Below are 27663 nucleotides of genomic sequence, written 5' to 3'. Positions count from 1 at the left end.
CCACATGTGCCTTTTCTGTGATATAGTTGTATTTTGTACTTGTTCTCCAAACAATTGTGGCTCTACTCCAATGATTTCATCCACTATGTCTGACAATTCTAGGGGAGTTAAAGTAAATGATATAGGAAACTCACAAGTTAAATTAAAAAAACTAAACTAAAGAAAAAGAAACAAAGGAACAGAAAAAAACTGAAATGCATATTCTAGAAAGGTGGTGCTTCACCTAGTGCAGCGCCACTTTATTTGCACCCCTTAGTGCCCTCCTACCACCACCATGTGTGTATCGTATTTAAAATACATTGCACCATGTCACAGGATAGGGCAATAGAGTCATTTATTTACGCTTTTGATGTACCCTGCAGAGTACACAGGGGCGCATTATTAATAATGGAAGCTCCCTTTTAATGCCTGCTGTGAACAGGAGTTAAAAGTGCCAAAAAATGGCACAAGGAAATCTCTTAGATTTTTTTGTGCCATTTTTTGGCCCCGCCAAACGGGGGAACACCCCCTTTGCACACATTGGGCCTGATGGAGACATAATGTGGTGCTAGGGTTTACAATGTGGTGCAATTCATGCATTGCACTATTTTTGTAAATATGGAGCAGGGGAAATGCCACTTTAGTGCCACATTAGCATAAAAAAATTATGCTATAGTGCTGCTAAGGTGGTGCTAAGGGCTCTTAAATCTGCCACTGAATTCTGTGTTGACAAATATGCATCAAATTGTTCTACTTCTGTGGAATGGCAAAGGATCATGGTCTGAAATAGAGTGCATGTTATAGTGTGGTATTCAGGTGAAAATAATTACCCAAAACACATCAGGTGTGTAAGGCTAGCATCCATCCAATAGCCACAGACATTGTACATTGTTGAACACATCCAGTAATGGAATCCTGCTGTCAAGTAGCTGCTACTAGAACAACTCAAACACAACTGTGAAATTTAAATATGCTTGGCACAATCCCACCATTCCTGACAGTGACGGTGTAACTTTAGACAGCAGAGGAGACTGTCATGGACTCTGCAGTGCACAGCTTACATGACGGAAAACACTCTGTAAACGAGGACGGAGGTTCAACTGCCACACATCTTAATAGAGTGGGCAGAAATCTGTCAGCTTGATGGAGTGCTTGTAAAAAAGAAAGACCTGACAAAATCTAAATTAGGCCCTTAGTCTTTTTTCTGAGCTTTTTCCCTCGACATCGTGTGGGTCACCTCTTCAGGCCAGCTTACAGTTTGACTATAGCGGCTTGGCTCAGGCCAATTCTCTGGTCAACTCCTGGAGGTCTCATCAGTTGTGAAAAGCTTCAGAGCTTCAGGACAGACATACAATTTTGACCAGGTCAAGGTTCGACATTGCCGTCTTGACTCTCAATGATAGGTTGTTCACTTTATGGAGTTTTTTTCAAAAGTGATCCAAACATATTCAAACTTTCTTCCAGAAGGCTGGTTTGGGATCTTGCAGTGTCCACAAACATTCTTTGAGGGTGCTACTTGGGAGTTAGAACTACAGTTCCCACAATGCACCTGGTCAAATCCTTAAAAGTGCACTGGAGGCTCATCAGCTGGGCTCTTCTTGAAGGACGTGAGGCACGGGACTCTTTGTAGCTCTTTTGTACTTGTTGCTTACAGGGAGTCTACGCCTGAATCTTGAGAAGCAAGACAAATTTATTTTTGTGGTGAAGCCCAGAGTGTGCCCTACAGGTGAAGTGCTTGTGGGTGCAGTCATTTTTGGTGCAGACCAGGGGTTCAGCAAGGCAATCCTTCTTCTTCTGATTTCTTTCAACATGGATCTGAGTTGCTGACCAGCTCTTCCACTTTTATCTCAGTTTCTGGACTGGTAAGCAGGGGGGCACCCCTGACCAGTAAGTTACAGGGTGTCACCTTCTGTGATGACCATCTTCTGTGAAGTGTGGCACATTTCAATCCCAGAAAGAGCTAGTTCTCAAAATCTTTCCTTGAGGTTTTGGTCTGGCTAAGCCCACTCAGAGGTGTGGCTAACTTTTTCTTAGACTTCCATGAAGCCCCTCTTCTAGTCTAACTACAGGGGCTTCCGTCTGGTTGGGGGCGCAGGAAATGGTGGAGGTCTGGTTTCTTTCCCAACTGTCTTTCCCTCCTTTGAAGATGTTTTGACCAAAAGCCTAACTTTACTCACAGTAAAGTTAAGCTTTTGGTCTCAGTTTAGATTTTTGGTCTAAACTTAGACCAAAAGTCTAACTTTACCATGACTATAGTTAGACTTTTCTTCTAACTTTACACTTTTGGTCTAAACCTAGACTTTTGTTCTAAGTTTACCTTTGTGAATCAGGCCCCAGTTTGGCCACCTAGCCCTTTCATCCTCTGCCATCTGCTGCTGAACTTCTCCACTCACCAGATAGTTTCTTTGTCTCAGCCCATGCCACTTTACACCACACTGTGGCAGCGTGGCACAGCTGCCAAAGGCTAACCAATCAGGAAAGGCTACTACAGGGCTGATTTTAGATAACTTTAAGAAATAGTTAAAAAAAAAAAACTATTTCCCTGTAACAGTTATAAAGAATCCAACACTGGCAAGTTCTTGGATTTATTCTAATTATTAATTTGACATCTTGAGTCACTCATATCAAAAGTACAACTTCATTAATTTAAAATAAAACCTTCCTATAATACCCTATGAGTTCATGCACTGCAATGGGGAAAATTAAATTGGCAATTTTTCCCTCACCAGGGCTTATAAAACAGCTTTTATAATGCTCCTACTTATAATTACACTGCACCCTACCTTTGGGGCACTTAGCCCAGACTCTAGGGGTGACATATATTTAAAGGTAAGGTAGTTTAAGACTTTGTAAGTACTGTTTATTCCAAAATCGAATTTGGACTTAATATTATTTTAAAAGCAACCAGCAAGGCAGGGCTGCCTTTAAAATTATATCAGTAGTGCAACCGTAGGCGCCATTGGGGTCCCTAAACCTACATGCCCTACCATATACTAGGAACTTACAAGTAGGTTGTTAGGGCCAATTAGAATTAAGCCTAGCTGCTATATTCATTTTATACATAGCACTGGGCCTGGCTATCAGAGTCCAGGGCAGAGTTAGAGTCAGTAACTACCTGAATCAATCAAACAATAGGAGCAATCAGGGACAAAAACCTGGCTTTCTGACAGTATGTATATGTATGTATATATATATATATATATATATATACTCAAGGTCCAGGGAGGCCTGGTTCTATCTTGACCGGAAACCAAGCATCCTGGGTTTGTTTCAGGGTATCACCTCTCATCAGCCAAGCTAGCTTGAATATGGAGCCACAGCAAGCATGGGACCCAGGTCTAAGCCTACCTGTCCCACTTAGTGCAACAAATGCAAATAGAACAGATGATGGACGGAATGCTAACAATGTCAAACATTCACTCTCAGTCACAGACCCAAGCTTACATCCATCATTTGTTTGCTCACCAAGTCATTCGCGTTTGGACCCAGCCAAATGCAGATCTGCCTTGATCCCCATGGAAACAGTCCAGCCTGTACTGCCAGGCCATTTCTTCCTTGGACCAGAAAACAAGCATCTTAGGTCCACTTTCAGGGTATCACACCTCACCAGCTGGGCTAGCTGGAACTCAGTGGGTTGGCGAGCATGGGATCCGCACCTGGGCATACCCTTCCCTCTTTGGGCAACAAATTCAAAAAGAACATATGATGTACGGAATGTTGAACAACTTAAAACATTCACCCACAGTCATAGATCTGCCTGAAAGGTCCTCCCTGAACTGGACTGGAAAACAAGCATCATGGGACCAGTTTTTGGAGTATCACCCCTCATCAGCTAGGCTAGCTTGAATCCGGTGGCATAGTGAGCATGGGACCCACAATAGGGCATACTCTTCCTGCTTACGGCAACTACAGCAGCACAAAAAGGTGATGGACAGAATGCTGAACAGTGTCAATCATTAACCTTCAGTTGTAGACTACAGAGGTTTGAGCTGTAGTCATGCATAAAATCCCTGTGGGAAATTACTGGGGGGAAAATACATTTAGGGACCCCTTTTTGTCTCAGCTCCTGCTTGGTAGATCCCCCTGAAGATTTCCAGGCAGCAGGTAAAGTGATTGGCAAACTTGTTTGGAAATTTTCATGCAGATTCATCAAATGGCACCAAAGTTAATAGTAAAACAAAAAACACTCTTCCTAAGGAAACTAGGGGCTTGATTTTGTTCTTAGTGGAGCAAATACTCTGCCACAAATGTGAAGTATATCCCATCCACCCTTTATGATCTCTATAGGATATCATGGGATTATTTTTTTTTTTTTTTTTTTTTAAGTTTCAAAAGTTTTATTAAGAATATATAAGGCGGTACATACAGCATATAAACAAACTGTTTAGCTTTCAGAACATTGTTTTTGTTTGTTTACCACAATTATTTCCATTGTAAGCATATACACATGTACTGTCAGGTAAGTAAAAATTCCCAGTTGCATAGTTGAGTTGTGTACCCTTATTTTGAAGAAGAGTGGAAAACAGGTGGGGGGGGGAAGGGGAGGGCGAGCGAGGATAGGGTTGTGTAGGAGGGGTTGGTCTTGGTATAGGGGAGAGACAAAATAGTCATATGAAATGGGGAGGGGGAGAGAAGGGAAAGAAAGAGGGAGAAAGAGGAAGGGTAATCGCGGGGGAATGTAGAATGAAGAGACTCGAGGTAGGCAGGGGGTCTTTGTATCCTGAGACTAGCTTGTTCAGGCCTAAGAGTAGATCGTTCTGTACTTCTCCGTCTGTAGCAAGTTATTATCTAGGGGTAGATAATATGTATGATAGATATGGTAAGGTCGGTTAGAGAGTGTCTACGTCTTATATGAGTTGATTTCTCAGTCCTTGTTTGTGTTAAGAAGCGACTTGTATTACTATGTTGGGTAGTTCAGGGTCTCGGGCATGTGACAAAATTAGAGGCCTGTGGATTGATAGAGAGAGAGAAAAGAGAGAGAGAGAAGAGAGGATAGCGTAGCTAGGGAGAGAGAGAGGGGGCAGTAGGAGATTAAGGGGGTCATTCTGACTCCCGCCGGTCGCGGTCACCGCGCGCCCGGCGGGAGCCGCCAAAATACCATACCGCGGTCGGAGGACCGCGGAGGGTATTTTGAGTTTTCCCCTGGGCTGGCGGGCGGCCTTCAAAAGGCCGCCCGCCAGCCCAGGAGAAAACGACCTTCCCACCATGAAGCCGGCTCGTAATCGAGCCGGCAGAGTGGGAAGGTGCGACGGGTGCTACTGCACCCGTCGCGTATTTCACTGTCTGCTATGCAGACAGTGAAATACAAGCGGGGCCCTCTTACGGGGGCCCCGCGACACCCCCTACCGCCATCCTGTTCCTGGCGGGCAAACCGCCAGGAACAGGATGGCGGTAGGGGGTGTCAGAATCCCCAAGGCGGCGCAGCATGCTGCGCCGCCTTGGAGGATTCTGACGGGCAGCGGAAAACCGGCGGGAGACCGCCGGTTTTCCTGCACTGACCGCGGCCAAAGCGCCGCGGTCAGAATGCCCTAAGGGGCACCGCCAGGCTGTTGGCGGTGCTCCCGTGGTCGGTAGCCCTGGCGGCCACCGGCCGCCAGGGTCAGAATGACCCCCTAAATGTGTTTCCGGAGTCTAGGATTCTCAGAGGGTGATTGGTAATTAATATTCCCTAATCATTGATCATTGAACATTGATCATCTGTTGGTCATCCACCAGCCGCTTCATGGTCTCTTCAAGAATGGGCGCCAGACCTCCTCAAATTGTTCTGCTTGGTCCTGTAGGTTATAGATCACTCGTTCATGGGTAGCCGTTTGATACATGGCCGTCATCCATTCCATGGGTGTGGGGGCAATGCTAGATCTCCAGTGCCGGAGTATGCATATTTTGGCCGTGGCTAGCGCCGTGTGGATTAATCGTTTATGTGCTCGCGATAGGGAGGGATACGGGCGAATGTCATGTAGAATGATAAATGCTGGTGGGGTCGGTTTTGGTATCTGTATGAAGTCCGATAAGGCGAGGCGTACCGCGTCCCATAGTGACTGTACCGTGGGGCAGTGGCATAAAATATGAAGTTGGTTGCAATATGGCTCTGTGCATCTCCAACAGTTCGCGTGAGGTATCAACCCTGCCCTGAAGAGTTTAACGGGGGTCCAGTACCATCCCTGAAGGATTTTAAATAGGCAAAATTTCAGGCGTGCTTCACGTACGCCCCTGTCGAGGGCTTCTAGTATGTCTGGCCATTCTTCGTCCGTGTAGGTTATCTCTAGTATGTCCTGCCACTTTAAGCGTAGTCGTTCAAGTAAAGGCTGAGAGTAAAGGTGGTTAGTTAATTCGGCATAGAGGCCATCCAAGACGCCTTTTTGTCGGCCCCATTTCTGAAGATAGGTGACGATGGGTGAGGTTTTGAGCAGCCACGGGGGGGGGTTCCTAATGTTCTCCGCATACAGTGTTTGAGCTGTAGATATCGCCACTCCTGGTTACTTTGGATACCGAATTCTTCCTGGAGGGAGGCGAATGTGCGGAAGCTATCTCCATCTATTATGTGAGATATATTGTGGATACCTGCCTCGGACCATTGGGGCCATCTGAGAATAGTCCCTCCTATTTTAATTCTTTTATTCCCTGCTATGGGAGCCTGAGTATGCAGGGAGGGGTGTACTCCTAGTAGTCGATGGGCTCTGCACCACGCTGTGTTTGTAGCCTTGAGGATGGGGTTAGTTAAGGGAACGTGGTCGGCGTATGTTCCACCCATCTCCGTATACTGTCCATATAGGAGTTTCTCTGTGATCACCCATTGCGGTGGATCGGCTATATCCGGAAGCGTATATATTAGCTGTGAGAGTTGTAGGGCCAGAGAGTATTGTTCTACCGAGGGTAGTCCTAATCCTCCGTAGAGCCGTCGTGCCAGTATTATTGCAGGTTTCAGTCTTGGGCGTGAGGAGCCCCAGACGAAGGCCCTTATGGATGCGTCTATTAATCGGAGTGAGGAAAGAGGTATCTGTAGGGGAAGCATGCCTAACACGTATGTGAAGCGTGGTAAGGTGACCATTCTGACCGCCTGTGTCCTGCCCCACATGGACAGGCCTAGTAGGGACCATTTGGCAAAGTCTTGTTTCATTTTAGATATAAGGGGGTCTATGTTGTCCCTGACCATATGTTCTAGACCTCTGTTAATAAACGTTCCTAAATATTTAAGGCGGGTAGGGGTCCATTTGAATTGAAGGCCATGTATCGCTGCCCTCGTCGTTATGCGGGATAATGGTAGTGCCTCACTTTTATCCCAGTTTACCCGATATCCGGATAGGGATGCAAAGTCTTCTATAGTGGAGAGTAGTGCTGGGAGCGAGGTTACTAGATCGGACATTGTTAACAGAATGTCGTCTGCGTAGAGATATATTTTGGATATGCCCCCGGTGATATGGTCCCTTTTATTTGGTGAGAATTTCGTGTGGTGGCAGCTAGGGGTTCCATGGCCAATAAAAATAGAAGTGGCGACAAGGGGCATCCCTGGCGTGTGCCCCTTCTGATAGGGAATGGGTCTGACATGATGCCCCCACAGTTAACCTGTGCTGTGGGGTGGTCATATAATAAACGTACTTTAGAGATAAATTGTTCCCCCAGGCCAAAATGCTTCATGGTTGTGAATAGGTAGGGCCACTCAATGCGGTCGAATGCTTTCTCCGCGTCTAGGGACAGGGCTAGGGCTTCGTCAGGTAATTGTATGGATTCTAACAGTGTATGGCAAAGAGTTTGCATATGATTTCTGGAGGTACAGCCTGGTACAAATCCTACTTGGGTATTGTGAATCAATGATGGTATCACCTTGCGGAGCCGTGCTGCTAGAACACTGGCTAGGAGTTTGACATCCCCATTCAAAAGGGAGATAGGACGGTAACTGCCGCAAAGAAGGGGGTCTCTCCCTGGCTTAGGCAAGATGACAATCGTGGCTTTATTGGATAGAGCGCCCAGGGAGCCTTCTTGACATGCTTCCGTCAGTGCTTCATGTACTGCGGTTATTGCCTCCTCCCCAGCCCATTTATAGAATTCCGCAGGGAATCCGTCCTCTCCTGGTGATTTATGGTAGGGGAGGCTTGTTATAACTTGGGTTATCTCTTCTTTGCTTATGTTACCGTCCAAGAGGGCCCTGCCTGCCTCAGACAGACGGGGTAGATTGGCCCCGGCAAGGAATGTCTCCATTTGTGTTTGATCTGTCGTTGTTTCAGGAGTGTACAAATGTCGGTAGTACTTGCCGAACTCGTTTACAATGTCTTGTGGGCGAGTTAGCACTGCTCCTGAAGAAGATGTTATGGCCGCAATGGCAGAGGCTGCCTCTCTTTGTCGGAGCTGCGCCGCTAGGAGGCGACCTGCTTTTTCCCCTTGTTCGTAATGGCGGCCTCGCAATTTTTGCAGTGCGTATTCCGCCTGAGATGTATAGAGTTCATTGTGTGCCATGCGGGCCTGTTCTAAGGCGTGTCGCAGCCTAGGGGATGGTTGGGCGGTATATTGTTTAGTGAGGTCCTGTATCGTGGTCTCTAAGGTGGTTTGGCGGGCTATTCTGTCTTTGTTGGCCAGTGCTGCATCTCGCATCATATTCCCTCTTAGGGTTGCTTTTGCTGCCGCCCATAGGATCCTTTTTGAGGATACAGTGCCTGAATTCTCGGCCATGTATGTGGTTACATGAGCTTTTAATTGTTCCTTCCCTTGTGGAGAGCGATATCTGTGTACAGCCAATCGCCATGGTTTACGACCAGAGAAGGAGAGTCCCACCTGGATCCGGATTAGTATTGGGGAGTGATCTGAGAGCCCGCTGTCTAGGATACAGGTGTCTTGTATATGAGGGATTACAGTGTGTGATACTAAGAAATAATCCAGACGCGATTGGGTGCCATGGACGGTGGATAAGAAAGTATATTCCTTATCTTTCGGGTGTTGTATTCTCCAGCAGTCCACCAGACCGACGTCAGTGGTCAGGTCTGTCAGAAGCGCTCTGTCGTGATTGTTACATACATCGACAGGGCCTGTCCTATCCATTATGGCGTCTTGGACGAGATTCCAGTCTCCCCCGATTATGTATCGAGTAGTTCCGATTTCTGTCAGGAGGCGATTTAGCTGTAGAAGGAATGGGCGTTTTGGGCCGGTTGGTGCGTAAACGGATCCCACGCATAAAATAGTGTCCCCTAGTTTTAATTTAGCAAATATATACCTTCCTTCCGTATCATTCCAGGTTTTAATGATAGTGACCGGGAGGGATTTACGCACTAGTATCGCCACTCCACATTTGCGGGGTCCGTTACTTCCAGATTCCTGACTCGTTGGACAGCAGCTGAAGGCAACCCTCCCTACCCAATCCCGTTTAAGTTTACTGGATTCCAGAGTGTCAAGGTGAGTCTCTTGAATCAGAGCTATATCTGTTTTTTTGGATTGAAGATAGGACAGTATCTTTTTCCGCTTAACATAGCTTGTCCTGCCGTGTACATTCCAAGAGAGTATGCGTAATGGTCGCGTCGCTTGAGGGTGGGGCTTTGACATATTGGATAATTGTGAGTAAGTAAGCACCCTCGATCCGGGGTTGGTGTTGGTGGGGGGGGAGGGAGGGTGGGAGATATTGACTTAGTAGTTAGAGTGGGAGTTGTGTTTCGATATGATACGGTGTTTTATTTTATTTTATTTTATACGGGGGTTAGTAGCTGGTGGAGGCCAAGGGAATCCTCTGGAGAAGAAAGAGAAGAGAGAGGAGAGGGTGAAGGAAGAGAGGCAATATAAGTAGGACGAGAGCCAGATGAAGGGGAAATATGAGGGAAAAAGAAGGCAAGGAGAAATGAGAGGGAGAAGAAAAGAGGGAGAAGGGGGGGAAGGGATGGATGCGTGTGCTGAAGTTGAGATTGAGAGTATAGCAAGAGAGCGTGCAATTTGGGGGAAGAAGTGGAGAAGGGTAGGGATGAGGGAGGTTAGGAGTCCAACCTCCTTCGTTCGTTAGGTCTGTAAACGGCGGGACCGATTTCTCTCTGAGCTCTCGTGCCGTCGGGCGGTCTCGATCGGGGGGGGCAAAGGGGGGAAACAGCAGACAGCCAGTTATCGATATGTCGGTGATAAGGAGGGGTGGGGGGGCACACAGCAGTGCTTATGTTTATGTATCGGGAAGTGGGTCTGTTCATCGGTGGTTAGTGGCTAGTGTATTAGTTATATAACTAAAGTGTATATTGGCAGAAGTAATGATCGGTTAATAACTATAGTACCTGAGCGGCGCTGGAGAGGAGGGGGGGTGTCGGGTGTTGATGGGGTATGGTGTTTAGGATGTTGTGCCTAGTACTTGATGTTGTATGGTATTGTAGGGTGTTTAGGAGTTCATAAGATAGGGTCGTAAATTAAAGTAGGGACTGGGCAGACAGAAAGACCGAGACCGGCTGGCGAGGGGAGGGGGGGGGGCAGGGCAGAGGAGGGGGGGGAGAGAGCTCAAACAGAGTATTATAGTTCTCGCGTATGCATGGGTACATAAAGATACCAATATACAGTATAATATAATACTTCCTGAGCATTTCTTTTCAACTATAACACTGCCTCGTCTCGTCTCGCCTTACAACTGTTCAATGACATATTAGGTTGATCAACATAACATATCCTGGCATCTTATCACATTATCATGTTAGGAGCCATTATGCCAAACGTCTCTCTATTAATCGTAGGATAGGTAATGAGTGTAGCTGAGCCCCGGGTTACGCGAGGATAGTGCGTATCTCATCCTATTACTAACTCCTTGCCGTGTATTATTACATCATAATACTGACCTACTAAGGTCTTACTTGGTATGTGCCACCATCATAGTCGTTCTGTTGTTGATGATAGTTTAAGATAGTAATAATGATTAGGATGGGGGTAGGTACGAACATCTGGGGAAAAGAATAGCTAATAGTTTATAATTTACATTGTGATGTTATAATGTGGTGTGGAGTGGCAGTGTAGAATGTCATAATATTTCGCTTTGTTATGCGGTATTATGTTGTATTATGTCCTCGTGTTCTATTTTATTTTTTTATTTTTTATTTTTTCCCCAGTTTCTTATTGTAGAATAAGGTAAAGTCAAGTAGTGGGAGCTTTGATATGTTTCAGGTTATATCGTATTGTGTGTCCCTGTATTGGAATTAATTTATCTTTACGTGGTCTAGTCCCATCCCTTGGGGTGATAATGGGGGCTAAATGGTTCTAATGTCGGCGCTGGTCGAGTGTGGTGTATATTAGGAAAGTTTCACATACTTTGTTGTTTACTACCATGAGATATTTTGTAGTGTGTGGAATATAAGGTAAGTTCCATGATAGTTAATTAGTGTTTATTTTTTGTTATCTGTTTAATGCCCCTGTTACCTTGTTACCTTGTTATAGGGTTATAGGGTCGGGACCGGGCCCTTATTCAACATACAGTGAGTTGGTGGGGTCTGATCCCTGTTCTAGTAATCATCATCTGTTGTGTACTGAGGGCAAATAACGATTTACTGGTAGTTTTCCATTATAGGGCCTCGGCTCTCGTCATAAAGAGCATAGATTTTTCATGTATCTGGTTTTAACATTGATACTAGCAGTCTTAGACAATTACAATAGTAATACACATATGATCTGGAAAGGTACTCATCCTTCCACGGAGTCTATAGTTGTTATTTTCGACTCTCTGGCGATAGTCCCATAAGTCGTCTTGTCGCGTTACCTTCTCAAGAAGACCCAGTTGTAGGCTTTAAAGGGGAGCAGGATTTGTCTCTTTCCGATAGTTGGGTGTGGGTTACTACTGCGTGTAAAATCTGACCCCTGTCATCATATGATCTAGTTAGTCTCTCCATGTCTTTACCTCTATGACTGGCTCCGGTGTCGTGTAGAGCCGTCTTCACCTTTTCTATTCCCGGGTGGGGGGTTTCGGCCCTATCACTGCCTCCTACAATGTCATGCTCACTGTCTGTGTTGTAAGAGTCCATAGGCTGGGATTGGAAAGAGTCAAGGAAGAGTCTCAATTCGTCGGGGTTATAAAAGTCCTTGGATACTCCATTTTTTGTAACCCACATTCTTGCAGGGTCAAAGAGACCGTATTTCATCTCTAGTTTGCGAAGCCGGGGTCGTAGGGCTAGGAAAGCCTTTTTACGTTCGTTGGTTTCCTTGGAGTAATCGGCGGTTATTCGGATCTCGTGCTGGTCTATTCGGAAAGGGCCGTGGTTGCGTGCTACTTGGAGTATTTGTCAGGTTTGATTATGCCGCAGCAAGCATGCGATGATTGGGCGGGGCCTTGAGGAGTTGTCGGAGCGTTTTGGGCCTATCCTGTGTGCCCGTTGGAATTCTAGCGGCGGGTCAAAGTCCAATGAAATCATTTTTGGAAGAGTGGAGGTCAGAAAAGTCTGCATATCCGAGCCTTCTTCGTTTTCCGGGATCCCAAGTATGCGGATATTGTCTCTCCGGCTCCTGTCCTCCATGTCCGTTAGTTTGCTCCTGAGGTAGATGAAGTCTTGTTCTCGCACCTGAGACGTGTTGATCTGCGTCTCTAGTGATCCCATGCGTTGTTCTAGCCCTGTCACTCTAGATTGAAAGCCGGCAATGTCAGATCGCATGGATTTGTTTTCTAGTGTCAATGAAGTTATGGAGGCGTCCATCCCCTCTATGCGGCGGCTGACGGTGGTGATCTCTTGTAGTATCCTGTCCATAGTCGTGGATTGATCTTTATCAGGCATCGTGGTGGACTCGTTTAAAGGTGGCGATGTTTGAGGGTTTATCTTCGTGGGGGTTAGGCGTTTGTGTTGTAGCGCTTCTGAGAATAATAGTGGTCGTGCAGGCTTGCTGACAGGTTTATGGTTCGGTTTGTTGCCGGGCATCGCCTCAATTGTCTACAGAGTCTGACCACGTGGGGCCCGAGATTCCCTCCGTAGATTCCGATAAGGATATAGATGTTCGGTGGCTTACACTGATGTCAGTCCACTCCCTTCTCCTGTATCTCTGTTCTCTGGGCTCCCTCTGGCTCTCCTCATCTCCGGTGCCCCTCCAGTCGCTCACCCCTCTCGTCCCCTCGTCTCCACGTGCCTCCCGTCGTGCCCCTCTGCCCTCCTCAGTATTAGTTGTCTGGAGGGGGGGGGGAGAAAGTTTATTATCTCAGCTGGAGGGTTTTTGTTGTCCCTTTGTGATGGAAAAGAGGGGATAAGTCGTGCCTCTGCCTCCGGCGATGCTGTTCTTATTTTGAAGAGATTCGATCCTACCTCTCTTTGGGTTTCTCTCCCGGCTGTCGAAGGGGCCGCACCCCTTTGCTGCGTCTTCCCGTCTCCCTGTGGGGGGGGGGAAGGTCCACGGGTGTTTGTTGGCGTTGTAGGGAGATGGATGCGGGTCGTCACGGCTCCCGCAGTCCCTGCGGCCTGTTCAGCTTGCTCCTTGCCGCTACGGGCACGCCGTCCCCGGTCTTCCGAAGACGCGACTCCGCCCCTTTTTCCAGGCCTTATCGGCCTGGGGCGAGTCGCGAGTTTCCTGCCTTGCGTCCCGCTCCTACGGGGTCCCCGGACATGGTTCCGTGTCGCCGCTGTTGTAGGGGTGGAGGGGCACCGAACCCGGTGTGTTGTCCGGCTGTCTTCTCGCCCCCGTCGCCCCTCCGGGACCGCCTCAGCGCGGAGCTCTCGCTCTAAGCGGCCATCTTGTTTCGTGGCCCGGCCACGCCCCCCGATATCATGGGATTATGATAAGGCAGAAGAGAAATCTGTCACATTTGTGATGGAGCGTTCCCCCTTCAACACCTAGATCAGGCCCCAGATCCTAACTATAACTACCTAGCTCTGATATATATATATATATATATACACATATATATATATATATATATATATATATATATATATATATATACATATATATATATATATATGTGTATATATATATATATATATATATATATATATATATATATATGTATATATATATATATATATATATATATATATATATATATATATATATATATATATATATATATAAACAAAATGCTTAATGTTTCGTGTAGGTTGGCATCTGTGATCAAGGAAGCAGAGTCTCCCGAAACGCGTTGGAGTATTTTGTTTTGTCTCTCATGGTGCTTATCTGCCTGAATAAAAGAACATTGGGACTGTAGTAAGTAAGTGGTTGCGACATTGTATTCTTTTAAGAAGTATTTTGGATGATATATACATATATATATATATATATATATATATATATATATATATATATATATATTGCGCATAGTACCCCGTGGTCTATGTTAGAAGGATATTGCCAGTCACAGATGAGTTCCATAATATTCTACAGGAATCAGGCAGAAGTCTGAGTTCCTTTATAAGATTATGAAACTACGAGGTGACATGCAGTATCCTGATCATGTATACCAAGGGGTACTTCATCCCATACAAAACATAGTTGCACCATTACCTTTCCCACAAATCACATAGGCCCATATTTATACTTTTTGATACTTTTTGACGCAAAACTGCGCCAACGCAGTTTTGCGTCAAAAAAATTAGCCGCCAGCGCTGTCTGGTGTGCGTTAAAAAAAACGACATACACCAGGCAGCGCCGGCGTAGGGGGAAAATAGCGTATGGGCGTCCAGAAATGGTGCAAGTCAGGCTGAGGCAAAAAATTCCCCACAACCCGATTTGCGCCATTTTTTTACGACGCCCATCCCCCATTGAAATGACTCCTGTCTTAGCAAAGACAGGAGTCATGCCCCCTTGCCCAATGGCCATGCCCAGGGGACCTCTGTCCTCTGGGCATGGTCATTGGGCATAGTGGCATGTAGGGGGACACAAATCAGGCCCCCCTATGCCACAAAAAAAAAATTTAAAAAATACTTACCTGGACTTACCTTAATGTCCCTGGGGTGGGTCCCTCCATCCTTGGGTGTCCTCCTGGGGTGGGCAAGGGTGGCAGGGGGTGTCCCTGGGGGCTTGGGAGGGCACCTCTGGGCTCATTCTGAGCCCACAGGTCCCTTAACGCCTGCCCTGACCCAGGCGCTAAAATCCGGAGCAAATGCGGGTTTTTTAGACCCGCCCACTCCCGGGTGTCATTTTTGCCCAGGAGTATAAATACGACGCATATGCATTGCAGTCATTTTTTAAGACGGGAACGCCTACCTTGCATATCATTAACGCAAGGAAGGTGTTCACGCAAAAAAATGACGCTAACTCCATGAACTTTGGCGCTAGACGCGTCTAACGTCAAAGTATAAATATGGAGTTAGTTTTGCATCGAAATTGCGTTAAAAAAAACGACGCAATTTCGGCGCAAACAGAGTATAAATATGCCCCTTAACATCTTGGTGCATAGCTCTTTCATATGAAAGAGCTAGCATGTTTACAAACATGAAGAATAAAAATAAAACTTCTAGTGCAAAGTGAACACATCAAAAAACGACTACATATTTGTCGTAAACAGATATTTTAGACAGTTCAATAAAAGTCATTTAAAAAAACACACAAAAAAGCTGCTGAAGCTCGGAAAGTGTAATAACATTTATAAAGATTGTAGATTTTCTCTAAGGAGCGCAACAATAACCATGTTCGCTGCTTGTGATCGTAAGCTATTAAAATAGAGCAGAAGAAAGAAAAACAATTTTCCTTTTGTTACTTTAAACAGCTGATTTAATTATGCTCCAGGGCCTAACCTGCCTTTAACATCAACCCCTGGCTCTGGAAGCAGGAATTGTGACTTCAGAACTTGACTGTTATAACTTATAATAGTTGAGTTCTGACATCTTTATAATGTGTTTTATCATTCTCACCTATCTATAATTGACTTTTTTACATTTACTGATTCAATGAAAGTGTGGCAGTGTGAATTTTTAATTCTAGGGGTCCTTTTACAAGAGTTCTGTGAGTTGCACAGTTGGCGAACCCACTTACAGTGCATCATATGTACCCACAATAAGAGACTTGGGCCCAGACTTAGAAGAGCCTAGCACCCCTTGCACCACATTAGCGTAATTATTTTATGGTGATGTGGCCCAACAAGGCCAAAATCTCTGCACCAGATATACAAAGTGGATCACTGCATGCATTGCGCCACTTTGTAACCCCTTTTGCCACATTATACCTGCGCCAGGCCTATTGTATGCAAGGAGAGCGTTCTCCCATTAGGAGGGGTTTGAAAAAATTGCACAAAGAAATCTGAAAGATTTCTTTGCACCAATTCTTGCGGAATTTTTAATGCCTGCAGAGTGCAGGTGTTGAAAGGAGGCACACCATTATTTATAATGGGCACTATGTACTGTTCAGGGTTAGTGACAACATTTTTGCGCTAACCCTGAACAGTACACCAATAGCGTAAAAAATGTTAACGCTATTACCCCTACCCTGCACCATCATGCTCCGTATTTTATATCCAGCACACACATGGTGGCCATGGGGGAGGTGGGCAAGAGGCGCAAGAAAAATGGTGCTGCCTTGAGTGCAGTGCCACTTTTCCTAAATGTGCCACTTGGTGTGTCACAAGTTATCAGTTATACAGAAGTTAGTGATTAGTGACTGCTGTCTATGCAGGGATTACAGAACCCCATAAATGTGTGTGTGTGTGTGTGTTTGTGTGTGTGTGTTTGTTTGGTGTGTGTTTGTCTGCATAGATTTACATATTTATTTACAGTATTAAACAACTAGTGCAATTTATTTACTTTACATTATATTCATTTTCGATACTGAAATAATTAACATTTACTATGTTATACTGTACATGTTAGGAAAACAAGATTTTTGCCTGTCTTTGGACAGCATTACTGTCCACATTATTTTTTAGATATATTTGTCGTTTTCATTATGAGTATAGGTGCACAATATTGTTGCAAACACATTTTTTGACACAATCTTTTTCTCAAAGATATTTTTACCACAATATTATGTCATTCAACCAGTGCAGAAATGGCAAGGAGCTTGGACAACAATCTATTACTACATACAAATAAGGCATGGCATTAAGGCACCACAATGCCAATGGGTTTTCCCAACGAAGGCTGACAATATGGCTGAAGCAGTGAAGCTTTCACCTTAGTAAATTAGTTACGGGCATGTGCCATTCTGTGATACGTTATGTCAGTTGGCCTAGGGTCAGCAAGCCTACTTACCTACACATTTGATGACTCTTCCACAACTCCCTGCTAGAAGCATTGAAATATCACACCTTTACCACCTTTTTCTTCTTCCTCCTCTTCACAGACTTCAAAACCAGATGCCTCATACCGTGCTCAGCTCACTGCACCAATAGAGCCTCTGGCTAAGACGGCTAAACAATAAGCAGACTTTTTTTTAAGTTACAGTATGGGTGCCAGTCAAAGATGAGTTATTGTAGGTTAAGTATTTAGGTTCCCTTAAATAGTTAGGGGTCGTATTGTAATATACATAGAATCCAGTGACTTTAGTCAGTTGATATGAGTGTGTCATTTAGTGGTGGGTAAGTATAAATTAGGTAACAGTTTTCCTTTGTGGGGTTGGCTGATATTGCGGTTAATGATATAGAATGGAATGAGCTTGGGGGTCACTTGGGGTTTGTTTGCTACTTAGTGGTGGGATTGCTTAAACTAAAACAATGTTCACTGTAATTTCTGGTATATATATTTATCACAATAAATATAGTTTGCCATTGTTCATATTGCTGAGTGCATTTACTGATTTAGGTGGTTAAATTTATCTCTGTTGAAGTTAGAAATAACAGTTTATTGGGTCATCCGTTGTGGCAGCTATATTACCATACATTTGTTTTAGTCCATCCAGACCTATTGGCTTTCTCACGTTATCAGAGGAATCTGGATTGGCTTACCAACCTTCGCCAGGCATTGTTGTAAGTATTTTCTGTTCAATGTTGTACAGGACACAGCTAACCAGCACATTTTGGCAGAGATTCCAGAGTGCATATGTGAGTGCACCACCACTTCAAGAGGGTATTGAAAATGGCCCTTCAGGGGCCCTATTCACAACTGCATTTTGTAATGTGTTTAGTAGTACTACAACAGAACTATTAACATACTATAAAATGTTATTCACATACCTAAATGCAGAGGTCTATGTATCCGTCTGGCCTATGTTTTATATGTGGTGATCTTATTCATGTTTACCATATAATAAATGCATATGTAATTCAAAATTGAGTTAATAATGCTGTAGCTTTTTTTGTTTCACATTTTAAATATTTTAAATTATTTTACATATATATTTATCAAAATTATTATTATTATTTTTTTAATTTACAAATTTGTAAATGTTTCCTTATACTTTACCATCATGAGATCTTCATCCTAGTGGTGGAGACATTTGCCTATGTGTGAAATGTTACAAGTAGAAACTTGATCCCCTGAATTGAGGGGGTGAAAACATGTAATTCTTCAATTTGTAGCAAATTTACCTTCATAAATGGTAAATAACCTAAAATAGTAAATTTACTACAAATTATAAAAGTAAAACACACAGGTTTAGACCAGTGGTTCCCAACCTTTTGATTTCTGTGGACCCCCACTTTAACATTAATGGAACCCAGGGAACCCCACTGAATCATCATGGTAATCCGGGGACCCCCACCTGAGTCATTACTGGAAGCTGGGGACCTAATTTGTCAATATTTATTAATATTTTTTAATTTTCTAGGCTCTTGTGGATCTCCTGAGAAGGCTTTGCGGATCCCCTGGGTCCCCGGACCACAAGTAGGGAACCACTGGTTTAGACATTTTCATATGTAAATATTCCTTTGTGAATAGCCCCAAAGTGCCCAAATACTTGTTGTGTTTCTAGTTTGTCTAGGGGCTCTGCTGCAAGCATTTACTGTAAATGTAGATGGTTGAAACAAAGGGTTCATGGGCCACATTCTCAATGAGTATCCAGAGCCACCTTTGGGAATCAGAATAGTAAGTACATATACGTTTTATTTAAAGTATTGGCAAGATAATCGTTTGTAACATATTTTGGGAGCGAAGGTTTAAAAAAAAAAAAAAAACTTGATGAGGCAGTAACATCATCTTTACATCACTCCCTGTCCTCTGATGAGGACTAGGGCCCATATTTATACTTTTTTAGCGCTGCATCGCTAAAAAAGTTTAAATACGGGCCTTGGTATTTACAGCTATGCAATAGTATGATCGATTAGATATCGTATAATACTCACCTAGGAGATGTGTTCTTTCTGGATGCTGTCACTTTATCATTCTTGCGATCCTAATGTTTTTAGGACAGTGGGATTATGGCTTCATGAAGAGTAAAGGGTTTAGCAATATGTTATTAAAAACTGCATCACACACTGTCTGTACATTCGTGGTTGCATTTTGCATAATATTTTCTATGTTTGTGGAATGATATTAATCTTCATGACTGCAGTGCATTGCACCTATAGCATTCAGGATGAATCAATTGTATAAAAGTGTGCTTTCACACTGTTTACCGCTTGTGGGGAATTCAATGTATTGTAGCATTGACGTCAGCGATGCTGCTAGTACCTCCTTCAGTACTTTACTGTAAATTGGCTGGGTCTTCACTCGCAGATTTCCCACTGGTGCAGGGAGTCGACATTGCATGTAGCTTCATGGATGAGGGCAGAGATGTCAGTATGAATATGTGCGTGGTCTGCAGTTTATGTTCTATGGTAGTCAGGAGGACTTTAGCTGAATTCATATTGAAGTGTTCAATGAACAGCTTCCTGAGTGTGTGGAGCCTCCTTCTGCGAGACTGCAATGCTCCGTGACTTCAAGAAGCTACTTCATCTTGGGGCATTTTGGGGAATCTGGAATTGCTTTCGGCATGGTGCCCTGACCAACTGCGCCCTCTGTGTTTGGAAGGTGTGTGATAGTGAGAGTGCGCACCTATGCACGAGATTGTTTAAAAAATGCTTATTAATGTTCTGTTTATCGTGCAGTCACATGCACAGAAAAAAATGTTTTTTTGGAATAATATATATAAAAAATGATGCTCGAGGATGTTTACTTTGGAATAGTTTGTTTAATAAAGACGTGCTTTAGTCATTTTCTGACAAGGGATGTACATATCCACCTGCTTTTGGCAGCTGGGATCGTTTAATGGTATGCCACAACGCATTTGGCTTCAACATCAATTTAAAATATATATATTTTTTATTTCTCCCCCATTTGTTCTGCTCCCAATCCGGTAGTAAAATGTGGAGAAAAATCCATGTGCTGCTTTTAGTTGAATTTTACGTGTTTAGAAAACTTATACATAGTTTGACTTGTAATCCAAAAGGTTACTACCAATGCAGTAAAGATGCTCTACCCAACACATAACGAGACTGCAGGACACAGAATCGAAGTTACCGCCATTTTTCTGACAAACAAAAGTGCAATCACGACCCCAACAGCAATCTGACTTACAGGACTTTTGATTGAGTTATATTTTAATTGTTCATTTTCATTTGACGAGTAAGACTTTGACTACACTGATAACAATATTGAAAACATGTGTTCGTGACTAGATGGCATGCGTATCATAGGGATTCGTGCTTTTCCATGTGAATGGTCACAATCCGCATTCTCCAGTTGACGGACGTATTTAGTGTCGGCATGGCGAAAAGATGCACAATGGAATATAACGTATTAAATAGACTTCCACTTTCATATACGCTCATCAATTTTCTCACTAATTGTGATTCTGCTCCATACCCCTTAGAACAAGCAAGTGTCTAAATATAATCCTCATGAAGCTTCTAATTTCGCTTGATTGTGGCTCCTTAATACATGGTAACATTTAATGCAATCACGTGCAATTGGACAAGAAGAGCTGCAGCATGTTCTCTTGTCACATAGTAAGTGGAAATAATCTTTGTTCAACAAGCCTTCACGAACTTTTGGTGTCGCATCCTTAAGCATTCTGATTGATTGTGAGTGAGACTGCCAGGTTGTCAGCGATTGATTTTTGGTTTAGAGACTCAATTAGCTTATTATAGGAACCATCAGAGATTGTTTCTTTCTACTCAGAACGGGACACGGTGTTCCTTTTGCTGGCATAGGGCATACAATCGAAACTTCTATCAAAGTATATCACAAAACGCACAAACATGCTCATAGTAAAATCAGTCTCGTATAATTCAGTAAAAAAATGTAAAAAATGCTACACATTTAGAAATAGAATATGAAGACAGTGTAATAACAATTCGCCTATCCTAGACGTGATAGATGAATGTGTTTCTGAAGCAATCGATGATTGCAATCAAATAATCACGTTTTCGTCTATATAGCACACCTGGGCTCAAATTTACTAACATCTTAAGTCGAGGGTGTGCCACTTTTTGGTGCAACAACACACGAAATAGTCCTGAAGGGGGAACTATGATCCTAGGCTTCCATGGAAAAACATTTTTTTTCTGAATTTAACCCACAGCAACGACATAGAATTCATAGAAAATAATCTTATTCAAAACAAACATCAAATTTGAATTGTTTGCAAAACATAGGTGCTCCTAAGATGTGGTATGGCATAGTGAAAGTGACTGAGTGAAATAAAGGTGCGCAAGTGCTGTACAAATATACACAACTGACTGATATGCACATATAAGTGAAGCACATACCACTCAGAAATGAATGTTTTGAGATACTTTGGGTTAATTTCTTTAGAAAACCAGTACAATCTATCAGATGTTGATGTTTCAACACAAAAGGTAATTTAAGTAATGGTCATCATCAGGACAAGAGCAACTAGAAGGAGACACCTTGGTAAGTAGCTCATGTCATGATGAATATTTTGTAGAGGTGTATTGCCTTGTAGTAGTAGCAAAATAAAACATCCGGTGGGCAATAACAATTTACAGTCACAAGAATATTTTTTGAGAGCCAGATCATTGTCATATCTGCAGCATACGGAAATGTTATTAGACATGATGAATGTTTGTTTGACAAATCATTTTTCTATTTTCGACAACCAGATTTACAGACAAACCCAAGGAACAGCAATGGGAAACTGTTTCGCTCCCAGTTACACAGGTCTATACCTGGGCTGGTGGGAGGAACAGGTGGTATATAACAGTCATCAGTTTGAGAAACATGTGGTCCTCTGGGTACGCTTTATTGACAACATATTTTGTATCTGGAATGGAAGTAAAGTGCAGGCTATGGCATTTATAGAAGAGTTGAATGAAAAACATTTGAACTTACGGTTTACAGCACACATTCATGCCACTCAAATAGAGTTTTTAGATCTTAAATTAGAAGTAAGGGGCTCCAAGTTGGTGTCCTTGCTGTTTCGTAGGAAGACAGCGGGTAATAGTTTATTGCATGCTAGAAGTTGCCATCCGAAAAATCTAATAGAGAGTATACCCTATGGAGAGTTATTTAGAGCAAGAAGGAATTGTAGTGAACAGGAAGATTTTTTGGAGGAAATCAAGACTATGAGAAGCAGATTTTTAGAAAGGGGCTATTCTAACAAAACCATTGAGAGTGCATGTGATAAGGTTTTCTTAACTAATCGAGAGGAAGCATTAATTCCACACACTAAGAAAGGTTTGGATAAACAACAATCAGTTAGATTCATTACAGATTTTCATAATCAATCATGGGAATTAAGAAGAAGTTTAAACAAATATTGGAATATATGACGGGCAGATTAATCAGTTAGTAAGTTTGTGGATGAAAAAGCTCAAATAACTTTTAGAAGAAGCCCCTCTTTGAAAGATCAGTTGTGTAGAAATTTAGTTCAATCTTGTAAGGATAGTCAAAGCTCATTACAGGGCTTTTATACCTGTGGAACCTGCAAAGCTTGTAGATATAGCCCGAATTGTCAATAAATAGTACGGAACAAGGAAATGAAACCATTTGTATTAAGAAACATCTAACTTGTAATACTGAATATTAAATTTATGCGTTGTACTGTCCGTGTGATTTAGTTTACATAGGCAGTACAATCCATAGAGAAAAGAAACGGATATTAGAACATTTCCGGGCGGTCAAGAATGAAGACAAACAATATCCAGTGGCCAGACATTGTGCTAGATATCACAATAAGAATACAAATTTGTTGACATTTTGTGTATTGGATAGTATTCCTGTTAATATTAGAGGTGGGAATAGAGAACAAGAATTACGCAGACTGGAATCAAAACTTATTATCAAGTACAGGAAAATTACAACCAAAAGGATTGAACATCGATGAGGAATTGGCAGTCCATTTAGGTTAAGACAGTATTAGAAACTAATAGTAGGATTTCAATAAGTTTATAGTTTAATGGAATTATATGTTTTTTGGTATAGATGACATGAGATGGATTTCAGTACACACTGAATACTAAAAGAGTCTTTGTAAATGTTGTATTTTATTTACAGAGAGATTCAGGACAGCGGCCTTGTACGAGGGAAGCAGGAGAGCTATTATATCTTTTGTCCATATCCTGTACCTGAGAAATTTCCAAGTAGTTCTATATATGCATCTAATTTTCATAGAAAGTCTGCAAATTTGTTTATTTATTTATTTATGTATTTATTAACACCTCTCTTTATCAGGATTCCAAGTGAGTAGATAAATAATTTTGGAGTAAATGGGATTGAGTAGCAGTAGAAAATAAGTTTAAAGCACACTGTTTTAAAATGGCCGACAGATGGCATTTGTGATTATATGTGGTTTGAAAATGTAGTCCTTTCAATATTGTTATGTATGGGTTTGTTATGGAAGTGTTAGAAAAGGGACTACTGGAATAGGTTAAGATTTTGAACTCGTGAACAAGGAGCAGCAGCTCCGAAACGCGTTGAGTTTAGTTGTTCTGCCATTATTATAATTAAAGAACACTTGCCAAATTACTGCAGCTTCGGGACGTTGTCTACTTCTCCAGGAGTGAGGAAGAGTAGCCGTTGTGTTTTGGATGGTGATATATATACTGTATATATATATATCTATATATATATATCTATATATATATATATATATATCTCTTTTGATCTTGAGATCAAAGGTACATTTGAAGCTATGGGATATTACTTTTATATTGGCAAATGCGTAGTAGCTCCCCCAACAATAAAGTTTTGTGTAAGCAATGTTAAAAGTTAGCTGTGCTGTTCGGTATGTGGCAAGGTGAAGTAAAAGTATGTATTTTTTAGTTTTTTTAGTGTCTTTGGAAAAGCTGCATGTTACACCTGACAGCCTTGGGGAGGTCACCCCTAACATTTTGCCTGCCTCCCTCCTCTTTTTAGATACTGTTTTTGCTGGTTTTAAGACTCTGAGCACTTTACCACTTCTAACTAGTGCTAAAGTGCACATGCTCTCTCCCTTTAAACATGGTAACATTGGATCATACCCAATTGGACTATTTAATTTACTTATAAGTCCCTAGTAGAGTGCACTATATGTACCCAGGGTCTGTAGATTAAATGCTTCTAGTGGGCCTGCAGCACTGATTGTGCCACCCACTTAAGTAGCTCCTTAACCTTGTCTCATGCCTGCCATTGCAAGGCCTGTGTGTGCAGTTTCACTCACAATTCGACTTGGCATTTCAAAGTACTTGCCAAGCCTAAAACTCCCCTTTTTCTATATATAAGACACCCCTAAGGTATGCCCTAGGTAACACATAGGGCAGGGTGCTATGTAGGCAAAAGGACATGTACCTGTGTAGTTTACCTGTCCTGGAAGTGTAAAACTCCTAAATTCGTTTTTACACTCCTGTGAGGCATGCTCCCTTCATAGGCTAACATTGGGGCTGCCCTCATACATTGTTTGAGTGGTAGCTGCTGATCTGAAAGGAGTAGGAAGGTCATATTTAGTATGGCCAGAATGGTGATACAAAATCCTGCTGACTGGTGAAGTTGGCTTTAATATGACTATTTTAGAAATGCCACTTTTAAAAAGAGAGCATTTCTCGGCACTTAAATCTTTCTGTGCCTTACAATCCATGTCTGGCTGGGTTTAGTTGACAGCTCCTTGTGCATTCACTCAGACACACCCCAAACACAGAATACTCAGCCTCATACATCTGCATTTTGAATGGGTCTAACTGGGCCGGGCGGAGGGCCTGACACTTGCATGTCAAAGGACAGTAGCCTGCCCTCACACAATGGTCTGCCACACCCCCTACTGGGACCCTGGCAGACAGGAGTGAACTGAAAGGGGACCTTGTGCACTTCTAAACCCCTCATTGAAGTCTCCACTTCAAAGGCACATTTGGGTATTTAAAAAGGGCCTCTGCCCCTATCAACTCAGACACTTCCTGGAGAAGAAACATGAACCAGAAACTTCATCCTACCAAGAATAACTGCCTGGCTGCCCAAAGAACTCCCCTGTCTGCTTTCTGTGAAGGACTGCTGCCTTGCTGTTGCCCTGCTGCCTTGCTGTTTCCTGGCTGTGGTGAAGAAGTGCTCTCCAAGGGCTTGGATAGAGCTTGCCTCCTGTTCCCTGAAGTCTCAGGACCAAAAAGACTTCACCTCTACAAGAAGGACTCCTTGTTTGGCAAAATTTGACGCACACCCTGCCAGAAATGATGCACAGCCTGCACTGCGGTGAAAAGTTCACCGCGCGCCGAACCGGAACGATGCAGCCCAACTTTGCATCAAGAAGATCGACGCAGTGCCAGCGTAGCGACCGGAAATTCGACACACGGCCCACCGGATCAATGCACAACTGAGCCAGAATGATTCAGCCCGACTTCCAGAGGAGAATCGAGTCAGTGCCTGTCATGCGGTAGAAAATGTGACGCAACGCCCACCAAATCAACGCAGCTCCTGTTACTTCATCCTGCCAGTGCAGGAAATCCACGCATTATCCCCGGGGCATCTGAAAACCCCGCAACCCGAAGAGGATCCATGACTGAGCGCCGGAAATTGACACACAGCCGTCCCTGTGTGAAAACTAAACAACGCATCACCGTGAGTAGCCCGAGAAATCGACGCACACCGCTTTGTTTCCAAGCATCTCCTCCTCTGCGGTTCTTTTGCGGAGAATTTTCACGTGAACCCGGTACTTTGTGGTTGAAGGAGACTTTGTTTACTTTTAAAATACTTAAGACACTTTACATCACTTTTACAGTGATATCCGAACATATACTCATTACATTTTAATGGTTTTGACCTGCATCTTAACAGATAAATATTATGTATTTTTCTAAACACTGGGTGGTGTATTTTTGTGGTACTATATAGTGTTATTGCATGATTTATCGCACAAATACTTTACACATTGCCTTCTAAGTTAAGCTTGACTGCTCAGTGCCAAACTACTAGAGGGTGGGCAGAGGAGAATTTAGATTGTGTGTGACTTACCCTGACTAGAGTGAGGGTCCTTGCTTGGACAGGGGGCAATCTGACTGCCAACCAAAACCCCATCTGTAACACTGCATATTAAGGAAAGAAGAGAAAGTAAGGTCACTTTCTCTTTATTTACAATTGCACACATTACACATGTACATACTCACCAACTGTTTTAGAACAACAAATCTGCCTCCTATTTAGGACAGTGTTTTAGCAGGACGATTTTAGCCAGTAGCAGAGATGGCGTCTCAGTGAATGACTGCTGCCCAGGCACTAACTGGAGTTATGGAGCACAGCTCTGAGGCAGGATCGGAGACTGGGACAGCAGATGCTGAAACAGCACCTGAGGGAGAGGAAAAGTGATTTTTCAGTCAGTGAAGTCCCATTGGACGACTTATCTTCCAGTGATTCTGAAGGACACGATGATAGCAGTTGTTCTGTCTGTTCGCAAGCACAGTCTGTGCAGCAGGACGACTGTAGCAGGTTAGACCAACCCACAGAGCAAGCACAAGGGGCCACAAGCACAGACGAAGTGCTCTCTTGGGAACCCTTAATTTAGTTCAGCCCCTAATTCCACCTTTCACTGGTGACGCTGGATATAAAGTCAACTTTGTGCCAATTGACTATCTCCATCTCCTTTTGTTTGTTGACTTACTTGACAAATTGTGCAGAAAACAATTTTGTATGCTGAACAGTTTCTGAGGAAGCATGGAGGTACTCTAGGCCTTATTCTACACACCAGTGAACTCCTACTTTGGTTGAGAAGTTGACAATATTTGTGGACCATACGCTCAGAATGTGGTTAGTGCAGAAACTAACTTTGCAGTCTTACTGGTACTTGCACAGTTTGGGTAACCCCCATCTTTGCACAGTGCATAAACAGAGTTCATTTTGCATTTCATTAGCAATTCTGCTGCATTGCACTAGGACCGTCTAAACCATGACAGGCTGTTAAAAAAACTCAGCCTGTCATGGAACGTTCATCTGCCAGGTTTCCAGAGATTTATAATCCTCAAAAGAATATAGCCATTGATGAGTCTTGATCCTGTACAGAGATTGGCTGCTGTTCAAGCTGTACATTGCAAGCAAAAGTGCTCACTGTGGCATCAAGCTGTAAAGCTATGCATGCTTTATGAGGGTTCTACTGGCTATGTGTAAAGCTTGAGAGTGTATAAAGGGAAAGACTCCACTCTAAACCCTGAACATTGCCCACCCACACTAAAAGTCACAGAAAAGATGTATAGGAGCTTGTCCAGCCACTCCTTCACAAAGATCATAACCTTTTTGTGGACTATTTCTAAACAGAAGTAGAGCTGTTCAGTGAGCTATACAAAGCTGGCACTGTGGCACACAGTACAGTTCATTGTCACTGCAAAGAATGCTTGCAGAAATCCCAGAGCACTGTGTTGCGTTCCAACAAACTGCTTGCATTCAAATTCTTGGATGGGTGTGCTATGTACATGTCCACTGCAGTTTATGATGAGAGCACTTCCCTCGTCATGGT

This window comes from Pleurodeles waltl, chromosome 5 (genome assembly GCF_031143425.1).
Source record: "Pleurodeles waltl isolate 20211129_DDA chromosome 5, aPleWal1.hap1.20221129, whole genome shotgun sequence".
Taxonomy (NCBI): Eukaryota; Metazoa; Chordata; class Amphibia; order Caudata; family Salamandridae; genus Pleurodeles; species Pleurodeles waltl.
Note: the sequence above shows the minus strand (reverse complement) of the source record.